A 13,658-nucleotide genomic window follows, 5' to 3' on the forward strand; every position below is an offset into this window, starting at 1 on the left:
TTTTGTTCTTATGTATTTTTAACGGTGGAGTTTCTACACACCATAGATTAAGGTGTGGAGCTTTGTTGTTCTTCATGAATTAATACAATTACTATTGTTCTTCTATTCAATTCACGCCTACTTCTTCTCTAAGATATTCATTCGTTCTTCAACTTGATGAATGTGATGAGCCGTGACACTCATCATCATTCTCACCTATGAACATGTGCCTGACAACCACCTCTGTTCTACTAGCAATGGCTTGAATGCGTATCTCTTAGGTTTCTAATCTAAGATTGGAACCTTCGTGGTATAGGCTAGAATTATTGGCGGTCATTCTTGAGATCCGGAAAGTTTAAACCTTGTCTGTGGTATTCCGAGTAGGATCTGGGAAGGGATGACTGTGACGAGCTTCAAACTCGCGATTGTTGTGCGTGTGACAGACGCAAAAGGATCAATGGATCCTATTCCAACATGATCGAGAACCGACAGATGATTAGCCGTGCGGTGACAGCGCATTTGGAACATTTTCACTGAGAGGACGGGAAGTAGCCATTGGCAACGGTGATGCCCAACATAAAGCTTGCCACGGAAGGGAGTATGAATGATTGGATGAAGGCAATAGGAAAGCAGAGGTTCAAGAGGAACAAAGCATCTTCATACGCTTATCTGAAATTCCTACCAATGAATTACATAAGTATCTCTATCTTTATCTCTATCTTTATTTTATGTTTATCTTTTAATTATCAATTCTCCATAACCATTTGAATCTGCCTGACTGAGATTTACAAGATGACCATAGCTTGCTTCAAGCCGACAATCTCCGTGGGATTGACCCTTACTCACGTAAGGTATTACTTGGACGACCCAGTGCACTTGCTGGTTAGTTATGCGGAATTGTGACAAAGTGTGATTCATGTTTGAGAGCTCCAAGTCTTTGGCGCCATTGTTGATGATCACAATTTCGTGCACTAGAAGGTAAAACAAAAAAATTAGGAGAGACAAGAAAAGAAGAAGAAGATGATTATGATAATGAAGAAGAAGAGGATGAGGAGTTTTGAATTATAAATACAGAACTTATTAGAAAATAATATCGAAATTTCTTAACAATAACACTGAAATTTTTTAATTTTGACACCGAAATTTAATTATACAAAAACACAGCTAAAGAGAAGGAGGAGGAAGAATTCTAAATTGTTATTCTTACTTTTTTTAGGAGTATTGCTTCTCATATTAGACTTGAATAAACATGTATTATAATCTTATTTAATTTAATAAATGTAAATAGTAAATTGCAACTAAAAGATCACAAGATAGTACTGAAATTACTTGAATGAACATGTTTATATTATATTGTAATTTTATTTAGTTGAATGGATGTAGGTTCACACTTATTGGATTAAATTCTGGCCAAAAATAAAAAATACCGAAATTTTTAATTTTGACACCAAAATATTGCTATAAAAATACAAAAACTTCTTAATTTCGACACCAAAATTTTGTTACAAACACATAAATATCTTCTTAATATCTTATTATGCTTTAATGAGAGTTTCTTTTCTTCTCCTACTTACTAACTAAAGATAATGAGAAGGAATATTCTAATTTGATATTCTAATCTTACTAGGTAATCATGATGATCAAGATAACAAAGAATAAGAGGAGGAGGAATTGTTGTTTTGAATTGTTATTCTTACTTTTTTTAAAATTAATGCTTCTCATATTAGACTTGAATGAACATGTATTACAATCTTATTTAATTGAATGAATGCAAAAAGTAAATTGCATACTAATAAAAGATCACAAGATAATATTGAAATTACTTAAATGAACATGTTTGTATTATATTAGAATCTTATTTAGTTGAATGGATGTAGGATCACATTTATTGGATTGAATTCTTTCCAAAAACAAAAAAAACACCGAAATTTCCTAATTTTGACACTAAAATATTGTTATAAAAACACGAAAATCTCTTTTTAATACTACATTTTTTGTTTCTTCTTATTCTTCTTTCTTTTTTTTTCTGTTGTTTTTACTTCTTTTAAGAGTATTGCTTCTCAATTAGACTTAAATGCATACTTATTGAATTGAAATCTTACATGTGCAAAAATTAAAAGAGAATGAAGGAGGAAAAGAAACAATGTAATTTACGTATGAGAAAAAAACGACAATAACGATGATAACAATGATAATGATGATGATGGAGGAGGAAGAAAAGGAAGGAGGAGAGTAAATTCAATGAGAAATGAAGGAGGAGGAAGAGGAGGTGGTCTTGATAGTGTGGTGATAATGACGACTATAACAAAAGAGAAAGATGAGGAAAAATGGGATGAATAAGAAGAGGTAGTAGCAGCAGCAAAAAAGAAGAAAAAGCGCGGAAACGAGAAACACATTATAACAACTTGGTTGGATTTGGTTAGATAAATGACTTGAATGTAGAGTTTTTTCGAAAATTATATTAAACTTTTAAATTTTGATAAGAACAAATAATTTAAAAAAAAATTATTTTAAATGCTTTTAAAAGTACTCTTTTCTTTTAAAAGTTACAAGTATAAATACATAATCTTTTTAAAAATTATAAATACCTAATCAAAAATTTTACCAAACTAAGTTTACATGCATCCAACTATTTTACATAATATTAATAAAAATAATTATTTTTTATATTAATTCATTAAATAATTATTTAAAAAAATAGATGTGATTCAACCTATGTTAAAAACATTTTATTTTTGTAAGTGTATCAACATTAAATTCTTATTTCTGTCCCATTGATGAACCATCTTGTCGTGTTGTTCCGCCATGACGTGCTAAACAGTTAAAAGGAAGATATATGAGAAAAAACAAAAACAACCGAAAACAAAATACAATAATGTTAAAATTTGCGCGAGTCAAAGACAAGCTAGGTATGATAATCTGGCATGTTTTAGGACAACTCATGGCATTCACAAAACTTAAAGTGAACTACTCTCCATGAATTACTACCGAGAGCATGCGTCTCAGTAATTACTACATTAATTATTACTTGTTTGTCTTGTGCTCAATAATAATGATCCTTAAGATGAGTAGCAGCGAAAGGATTAATCTTGATAACTAGGCCAGGGAAAACATCATCAGGGTCATGAATATGTGGGTTCTCTTCAACAATATAAGGGTCTCCACATTTCTCACCAATTGTTTGCAGCGTCTCTCCCTCACGAACCACGTATATTTAATCACACCCCCTCTTGTAATTCTGATGATGATGATCAATAATAATACTTGTGCTGGTTAATAGCTCGCAGGAACTCAGCATGAGCATCAGCGTCACCAGCATTGCGCAGTACCATGAAAACCTCTCTGCCATCGCTCTTGAAGAACACTCACAAGCCATGCTTTTAATTAATATTAAAACACATCATATCTATTTGATTATATATATATAAGAGAGAGAATTGAATTGAATTGAAGTTGCTATCACTGGTTGTTGGAGTGGGTTGAGATCGATGGATCTTTCAGTGAAGTAGGTGAATGCCTGCCAAGTGTTCAACAACGAATAGGGTTGTTGGAATCAAAATGGAAGACCACAAGATTTGGTTTAACTGCTTTATCATATGCCTTTGGTCTTTGATTTTGACTTAATTAATTTGCACCCCTCCCACCTATAGCTAGTAACAAGCTTAATAATGCGTGCATTGCACCCACGAGTGAAAACATGTATAAAAATATGATATGTGAATATAATTATAATTATTTATAAGTGATATACATCTATATTTTAATCATTTAGTTTTAGCAAATTTTTACAATGAAAGTCTTAATCTAAAAGGCAGTCCATAAGAAAAAGAAGTCAACACAATCGAATTTGGTGGTGTTTGAACTCGGAAAAAATCGTGCCCACAACCGGGAGAAAAGGTAGAAGAAGTGCAAATCGGAGATCACCCTAAAAAGACGATGAATATAGGGGCTAACTTGGAAGGAGGACTGAAAGTACAGCTCGTTGACCTCCTACAAAAAACTCCGACCTTTTCGGTTGGAAAGTCTCCGATATGCCTGACATAAATCTCGACCTGATATCTCATAAGCTCACTGTCCACCCGAGTTCCAAACCTATTCATCAAAAGCGTCGAAAACTCGGACCCGAAAGGACACAAGTCGTGGAATAATAACTGCAAGCATTACTAGAAGACGGATTCATAAGAGAGGTCAAGTATCCATTATGGCTGGCTAACGTGGTTCTGGTAAATAAGTAGAATGGAAAGTGGAGAATGTGTGTAGACTACACCAACCTCAACAAAGCTTGTCCCAAGGACCCATACCCTCTCCCGAGCATTGACGCTCTGGTTGAATCAACCTCAACTTACCGGTATTCGTCCATCATGGACATATACTCGGGATATAACTAAATCCCGATGTATAAGCTGGACCAAGAGAAGACCTCTTTCATTATTCCTAAAGCTAACTATTGTAATGTAGTAATGCCTTTTGGATTAAAAAACATCGGAGCCACATTGAAAGAGTATTTTCGTATGGTTAGGAATTTCACACAAAATAATTCCGTTGGTAGTATAGTTTCCAATGATGACAAGTCATCTTATGCTAGTTTCACAAGCATTTTTCATTTGTTTCATTAGGTTTTATGCACTTTCTTGCACAATAAGTAAGTGATTGGAGTAGAATTTCATGTTTCCTTGACTCAATTAAACATTGTCGATTTTTGTATAAAATCATGAGATTTATGCACAATTTAGTTGATTATTATAGATGATGCAAAATCTTATGATTTTGGTGAGACTTTGATGGCATGTTTAATTGATAACAGATAAAGAAATGAGAAAAAACAAAGAGAAAAGCAACGTGCAGGAGAACGCTGTGATCACTCAATGAACGCTACGTTCACAAGGGCGCATACGCGTACTAGCCACCCCCGCGTGACGAAGCAAGTTTGGAGATCCACGCCCACGCGCAGATGGCGCGCCCGCGTGCATCGAGGATCAGCGTTCACCAACAATGAACGCTACGTTCATTTCGAGTGAACGCCTGCGATACTTTTAGAGTGGGAACTTGAAAAAGGGAATTGACGCGCACGTGCACATGCCGCGCCCGCGCCGATGGAATAAAAGTGGTGATGGATGCAGACGCGTACAAGACGCTGGAACACAGAATTAATATTTGCCTATACACGCGCAAGTGCACAAGGCGCGCATGCAGACATAGCGTTCATGGCGCGAACGGAGTGTTCAGTTAATGAACACTGCTCAAGGGCGCGCTCGCACACAGTACGCGCCTGCGTCGATAATGAGGAATGCCAGGGATGCGCTCGCGCACAGGACGCACCTGCGTCAGTGAAAGAACGCTGCGTTCAATTTGATAACGGTACGTTCACCTGAAGCTGCAACAAATGGCCATTTTTGATCCACTTCATGAAAGACCAAAAAGCCCACTCCAAGTGCTGAAGGCCTGAAATAGAAAGTGTATATATAGATAGGAATTTAATTTCAGGGGAGCTCTCTCTTAGTTTTCATTTTTAGAATTTTAGAATTGAGATCAGATCTGAAGTTTTGCTTTCTGTTTTCGTTTCCTCTCTTCTGCAACCTGTCACTTTCTGTTTTGGATCTGAGATTTGGATTGAAGAATTCTTCTGAATTCCTTCAATCTGAAGTCATCCTTTACTTTTCCTTGCATAGTCTAAGAATTGAAGATCTGATCATAGTTTGCTTTCTAAGTTTCTTTCTTCTGCAATTTCTTCATTTCTGTTTTGAGAGCAATTGAGACTAAATTTCCTTTTCTGTTTTGTTAATTTTTTGCAATAGTTAATTTCTCTTCTAAGATTCTAGAATTGGTTTACATTTTCATTCTGCTTTAACTCTTCTGTTTCAATTTCTATTTTGGCACTGAAATCCTAACTAATCTATTTTCTGAATTTCTTCCTCTGAGCACTCTTTATTTCACTGCAGTTTACATTTTCAGTTCTGTTTTGATTCCCAATACCCAAATCCCTTTACTATTCATACAATTTAAATTTTCCAGCAATTTAGATTCAGTAATTTACATTACTTGCACTTTAAGTTTCAGCTATTTAGTTTTCTTGCAATTTAAGTTTCTGCTCTTTTAAGTTCTTGCACCTTAAGTTTTTGCAATTTTACTTCTTCTGCATTTAAGATTCTGAAATTTTCCTTTCTGCTTTTTAGTTTACTTGCAATTTTACATCTGTTAATAAAATTTCACTCAAATCATCAAATATTCGCTTAACTAAATTTATCACCAAACTAAAGTTACTCAATCCATCAATCCCTGTGGGTTCGACCTCACTCTTGTGAGTAATTACTACTTGATGCGACCCGGTACACTTGCCGCTGAGTTTGTGTGGAATCATTTTTCCCTCATCACCCAACCAACTAACAATACTCAAATCAAATTTTAAAGATTTTGGTTGTCACAAGTACAAACCCTAATGAAAATTAACCGAAGTATTCAAACCTCAGGTCATCTCACAAGGAATTGCAATGAAGTGCTCAATTATTGGTTATGAAGAACAAGGGGGTTTGATTTATAATTGGCAAGGAAATATAAAAGCAAGAAAGTAAATAACAAGAACTAATAAAAGAAAGAAAAATAACTCTTAGCCAAGACATAGGAATTGAGATCACCATCATTGTCTATAAACCATATATTGACAATTATGAGGGACCAACCCATTAAGTCTACTTCTATGCTTGAAGTATGTCAAATAGGCTTGATCAACATCAATCCATAAGTCCTAACCTAGCTACTAATTGACTTAGTAGTAGGCTAGTATCAATGGTTATCAAATTGACCACTAAGGGTTCTCAAATCACCAATTGAATGAGACCCAATGACTCAAGGTCACTCAATTCCCTTAGCCTAGGCCAAGAGTAAAGAAAACTACTCAAAAACTAGTGGAAGCATTTCATCAAACACCTAGAATGCAATGAAAGTAAACATCACAAAATGCAAGAATTAACAAAACCTATAACTAACATAAGCAAGAAATCAACAATAGCAATGAAGATAGACATAAAAGAAGACATGAAAACATAAAATTGCATTAGAAGAAATCAAGATCCAACAATGGTTCATCAACATAAAAGAAAGCAAAATAAGAAATTAACAAGAGAAGTAAATAAACTAAAATACTAGAACAAATAAAAGCAAAGAAAAACTAAAATGAAACAAGATTAAAATCTATATCAAAAAGGAGATGGAAATAAGAATCCTAAATCTAGAGAGAGGAGAGAGCCTCTCTCTCTAGAATTCTATCCTAAAACATGATGAAAAATCTACTATGAATCCTTGGTTTATTCCTCCTTCAATCCTTGGGTTTAATAGCATCAGAAATGAGTTGGATTGGGCCCAAAATGAGCTAGAAATCGCTGGCCACGAGTTGCTTAAAATGGCCCACGCTGATCCTGCGACGCGTGCACGTGGGATGACACGTACGCATCATCAAACGTCCTAGAAACTATGGCAAATTGCATATCATTGAAGCCTCGGATGTTAGCTTTCTAACGCAACTAGAACCGCCTCATTTGGACATTTGTAGCTCAAGTTATGATCGTTTTAGTACGAAGAGGTAAGGATTGACAGCTTAGCAATTCCTTCATTTCTTCATGAGTTCTCCATTTTTACATGCTTTATCTTCATTCCTTCAATCCAATCTTTGCATTCTAAACCTAAAATCACTTAACAAATATATCAAGGCATCGAATGGAATTAAAGTGAATTAAATTTATCAATTTTTGAGCCCAAAAAGCATGTTTTCACTCTTAAGTACAATTTAAGGAGAATTTACAAAACTATGCTATTTTAGTGAATAAATGTGGGAAAAGTTGATAAAATCCCCTAAATTCAACACAAAATAAACTACAAAATTGCGGTTTATCAAATCTCCCCACACTTAAACCAAGCATGTCCTCATGCTAAACCAAGAAAGACAAGAAAAGGGGTATGAATATTTATTTAATGCAAAGAAACTATATCACCCATCTATTTGAATGCAACTAAATGCAACGTGATTCTACCTACTTGGTTAAAAGTGAATCGATCTCCAAGAACATACATGAACATGTAGGGCTAAGGTCATATGACGACTCACAAACTCTACCAATTTAAATATCATAATAAAGTTCAAATAGACTTGCAAGAAGAAAGCTAATGAAAGTCGGAAACAAGGAATTGAGCATTTAACCCTCACCGGAAGTGTATCCGCTCTAGTCGCTCAAGTGTATAGAGTTGATTCACTCAATTCTCTTCTAATCATGCTTTCCATGATTTATTTTTCATCTAACAATCAACAATTATTCAATGCATGCATACATTCATCATGAGGACTTATTCATAGGTTGTAATGGGGCTAGGGTCAAGGTAGGGATGCATATAGTCAAGTGAGCTTGAAATAATTTGAACCTTTGATTAACCTAAGCTCTCACTAAACACATATAACAACTTATACAATTCTAATACAATACCTAGCTACCCATGATTCCCACTTTTCACATACTCATGCATTCTATTTAATTCACATTCCACATGTATTATTATTATTACTTTACTTTGGTGTATTTTTGTCCCCTTTTTATTGCATTTTTTTATAAATTTTTTTCTTTCTTTTATTTTTTCTATTTCTTTTTCTACATACATATTTTTTTTTTTACATTTTTTTTACAACAAGGTACATACAAACGTATCAATGTATATGGTTTTACATATTTAATTCATAAGCACGTACCCAATCCCATGATTTTCAACAAAAATACAAATACACTTTTACCTCAACCAATATTCCAAGTTTTCCATACCCAAATGATACACACCCTCACTAGCCTAAGCTAATCAAAGATCCAAATTAAGGGACATTTATTGTTTTTCACTTAGGGGTAGTGATGTGCTAAAATTAAGAACAAAAGGGATTAAATAGGCTCAAAATTGACTAACAATGGTTGATAAAAGGTAGGTTATTTGGGTAAATGAGCTAAATGAAATGATGGCCTCAATCATATAAATACATGTATACATGGAATAATGGACATAAAGAATCAAACAAATCAAAGATTACAATTATAGAAAGAGAATAATACACACAAGAATGGAAATAAGTGGTTATATGATGTAACCACGCAATTAGGCTCAAAACTCACATGCTTGTGTTCTTAGCTCAAAAATCATGTTCCAAAATAAATTTTTCAAGCAAGTTCAACACAAAAATTTTTTTCCAAATTGGTAGGGTGCCCTAGAATAGTTTTCTTGGAAAAGAAATCATCACTCTAACCAAGTAGTCCTAACATAAAAAGAAGTGGTAAAATATGTACAAATTCTAACTATCATGCAACCTATCATGCAATACGATAATTAACTAACAAAGAAAATTAGAATTGGTGTTGAAAAAGGAAATTGTTATCCATGGAGATCGGTCGGACGACCTCCCCACACTTGAAGATTGCACCGTCCTCGGTGCATGCAAAGAAGAGCAAGGTGGACGGGTTACTACAACTGATGAGCTTCCTCAAAGGATTGTGCGGGTAGACTTGTTTGTTGCCCCATTTAGAAGCTTTTCCTTTTTCTCTTTTGGTGGCCAACCTAAAAGGAAAGAAAAAGAAAGAAAATTAAGCCTACAACAAAGATATCAAAGCAATAGAACATAGGCGGGGGCTAATGCCAAATAAGAGTAAGGTTCTCAACTATATGGTAACTACAACATATAAGTGAGAAAACAATATAAGCTAAGACATATCAACTAATACTTGATGCAAGAGTAAAGTCAAAGCATGAAAAACACTCAGAAGCATCAAGTTCAAACAAGAAAGAATGGGTTACGAAAAATAATAGAAGTTCATGTCAATGCACAAAGGGTGCAAGAATCATAAAAGATTAAGCATTGATTTTAAAAGTTTCATCACCCATCAATATCAAACAAGTCAAGAAGCACCAAGATAATCCAAGAAATTCTCAACAATTGAGTATGAGAATTCAACACCATTATTAAAATAAGAAACTTAGGAAAGAAAATAAGAACAAGCTATAAAAACAAAATTAAAATGCAATGAATAAGAGTATGCAAATACAATAAACAAAAGAAAATGAAAGATGAGAAAAATAAAAAGTTAAAACTTTTTTATTTTTTTATTTTTTATTTTTTATTTTTTGAAGAAAGGGAAAAGAAGAAAGTAAGAAAGGAAGAAGAGAGAAGAATAAAGGTAGAAAGAAAGATGAAGGAGAGAAGAAAGAAGAAGAAAGGAGAAAGGAGAAGAAACAGGGCGCGGAGGCGACGTGTAAGCGTCGCCCACGCGTGCGCGTGGAAGGCAGGAGAGACAAGCGACGCGTAAGTGTCGCCCACGCATACGCATGGAACGCAGAAAGTACAGGTGACGCGTAAGCGTCACACACGCGTATGCGTGGGTCAAATTGTGCTATTTGCACAAAACCAGCACCACTCCAGCACAACTCTCTGGTTTTTGTACCAGGAGTCCAAATGTAGCACACGACGCGTACGCATCGGCCACGCTTACGTGTGGCGTGCACTTTTTTTTTTACATAAAATAGAAACAGGGTACTCTCCTAACCTATATGCATTCTAAATCAACCAAAATTTAAATTTGACAACAAATCTTTTGATTTTTGAAAAATTTTCAAATACAAAACAAACAAAACTTACACTTCAAGCAAAATACAATTTAACAACAACTATTCTACAACTTAAGGAAGAAATCTAATCAAACAAACTAGCAACCCAAACACTAAAACAAGAATATGCGAAGAAGAAAACTACCTAACAATGGCTACTCAATTCATTCATTGATTATATATACAAGAGAATGGAAAGAGTTTACCATGGTGGGGTGTTTTCCACCTAGCACTTTTAGTTTAAGTCCTTAAGTTGGATTATTGGGAGGCTCCTTATCAAGGTGGCTTGTGCTTGAATTCTTCTTGGAACTCCCACCAATGCTTGGATTTCAAGTTGGGCTCCAAATCTCAAAATTAACAGCACTAAGCTTTGGTGAAGTTCCACACAAGCTAAGGGCTCCCAAAATTGATCCTCATATATCCCTGAATCTCAAATCTTATTTCTACACCCATCTTTAAGTTGATCAAGACAAGTCCATTTGGGTGGCAAACACATAGAATTCTCACTTGGGCACCAAATTCTCCTCCTAGATCCATACAAATGAGAACTATACTAACCATTACACTTAGACTTTAAGTTTCCAACCATAAAGAACCTTGATTGGCAATTCCACCCATTAACCAATTTTCTCTTGCTCTTAATTCCACAAAGAGCTCTAAGTTGCCCATCCGTCTCAAGCAAAGCATATTCAAGTGAGAAAGTAAAGCTTAGGGATAAGAATTTTACCCACTTGAATATTGTGTTGGATGGTGACTTAGGATGGGATGGTCCTAATGATCTTGCAAGTTCCACTTCCTTGTGCTCTTCTTTGACTACCTCCACCTCTTGGCAAGCTTTTACAACTTCTATTCCTTGCCCACTGATAAACCCATATTTTATGATTCATCTTGTGCTTAATTAAGTGTTTTTATCAATTCTTCACCCACTTATTCGTAAGTTTTGCATGGTTTTATAATTCCTTCCTTATTCTACTATATATGTGAAAACATGTTTCCTATGCCTTAAAATATTAATTTTAATTATCCTTTATTACCATTCGATGTCGTGATCTGTGTGTTAAGTAATTTCAGGCTTCATAGGGCAGGAATGGCTTAGAGGACAGAAAGGAAACACGCAAAAATGGAAGGAACGCACAAAATGGAGTTTTGAAGAAAATGGCAGTGACGCGCACGCATGGACGACGCGGATGCGTGCCTAGCGCAAAATGCAAGTGACACGCATGCATGGACGACGCGGACATGTGCCTAGCGCAAAATGAAAGCGACGCGCACGCATGGACAACGCGGACGCGTGCCTAGGCGCAGAGCATAAACGACGCGAACGCGTGACCGACGCGTACGGGTGACAACGAAATCTCCAAATGACGCGCACGCGTGACCCACGCGCACGCGTGACGGACGCCACGTGCAGAAAATTGCAGAAGTCGCCCCCAACAATTTCTGGACCCTTTTCGGCCCAAATCCAAGCCCAGAAACACAGAATAGAAGCCAGAGAATAGGGGAATCAAGGGAGACAATTCGCACAATTCATACAACTTCCATAATTCACAATCTTAGGTTTTAGATGTAGTTTTCTAGAGAGAGAGTCTCTCTCCTCTCTCTTAGAATTTAGAATTTAGGATTTCTCTTAATTTTAGGATTGCTTCTTCTCAATTCCAGGTTCAATATTCCTTTAATTTATATTCTCTTCTACTTTTATTCATTCTATTACTTTAGTTTGTTTATTTTCCCAAATTGGTTTATAGATTCCTATGTTTAATTTGATTCAATATAATTCGAGGTATTTCAGATTTAAGATTGATTTCTTTTATTTATGATATAAATAATTTAGATTTTTCTCCCTTTTGGCTCTGGTTGAGTAATTGGTGACACTTGAGTTATCAAACTCAGCAGTTGATTGAAAATTGAAAATTGCTGATTGATTTGGATCCTTCTAAAGCTAGCCTTTCCATAGGAGTTGACTAGGACTTGAGGAATCAAGTTAATTAGTCCACTTGACTTTCCTTTATTTAGTAAGGGTTAACTAAGTGGGAGCAATAAACAATTCTCATCACACCTGATAAGGATAACTAGGATGGGATTTCCAATTCTCATACCTTGCCAAGAGTTTTTCTAATTATTAATTTATTTTTTTTTGCCATTTAAATTGCTTGTTCCTTATTTTAAAAACCCAAAAATATACAATTCAATAACCAATAATAAATCATACTTCCCTGCAATTCCTTGAGATACGACCCGAGGTTTAAATACTTCGGTTATAAATTTTATTGGGTTTTGTTACTTGTGACAACCAAACTTTTGTACGAAAGGATTCTCTGTTGGTTTAGAAACTATACTTACAATGCGATTATTTTTATAAAATTCTTTACCGGCAGAAAACCTAACGTCAAAATGGCGCCGTTGCCGGGGAATTACAATTGTGTGCCTTATTATTGGTTATTGTAAATATTTTCCTTTGCTTGTTTATTTGATTTTATTTTTATTTTTAATTTTAATTTTTATTAGCCACTATGAGTTCTCACCCCCATCGCTTTGAGTTTGGTTCTAATGTTGTTGTAAGGAATGGAAGCTATAACAGGAACATGCGTCAAGGTCGAAACAATCACAGATGGACGGAGCCACGAGGATCTGATCAACCCTTTCGGCAACAACACCCTCCAAAATACCATGGACAACGACCATTCTACAATGCATACCAAGACAATAGTTATAGTGGACCCCTTCGTGACAAACCACCTCCACCAAATTACTATGGTCAAGAACCATTCTGAGGTGCATACCAAGATGACAGATATGGTAGACCCCCTTGTAGTTACCAACAAGCTCCATCATATGCCTATGAACAACCTCCTCAACATAGATTTGAACCACCATACTCACAAGTCACCTACAACCATTCGCCTCCATATAGCACTGGTGCACGAAATCACAATCACACTTTTGCAATTCCGCACAACTAACCAGCAAGTGCACTGGGTCATCCAAGTAATACCTTACGTGAGTAAGGGTCGATCCCATGGAGATTGTTGGCTTGAAGCAAGCTATGGTTATCTTGT

The sequence above is a fragment of the Arachis hypogaea genome, chromosome 16 (genome assembly GCF_003086295.3).
Source record: "Arachis hypogaea cultivar Tifrunner chromosome 16, arahy.Tifrunner.gnm2.J5K5, whole genome shotgun sequence".
NCBI classification, from domain to species: Eukaryota; Viridiplantae; Streptophyta; class Magnoliopsida; order Fabales; family Fabaceae; genus Arachis; species Arachis hypogaea.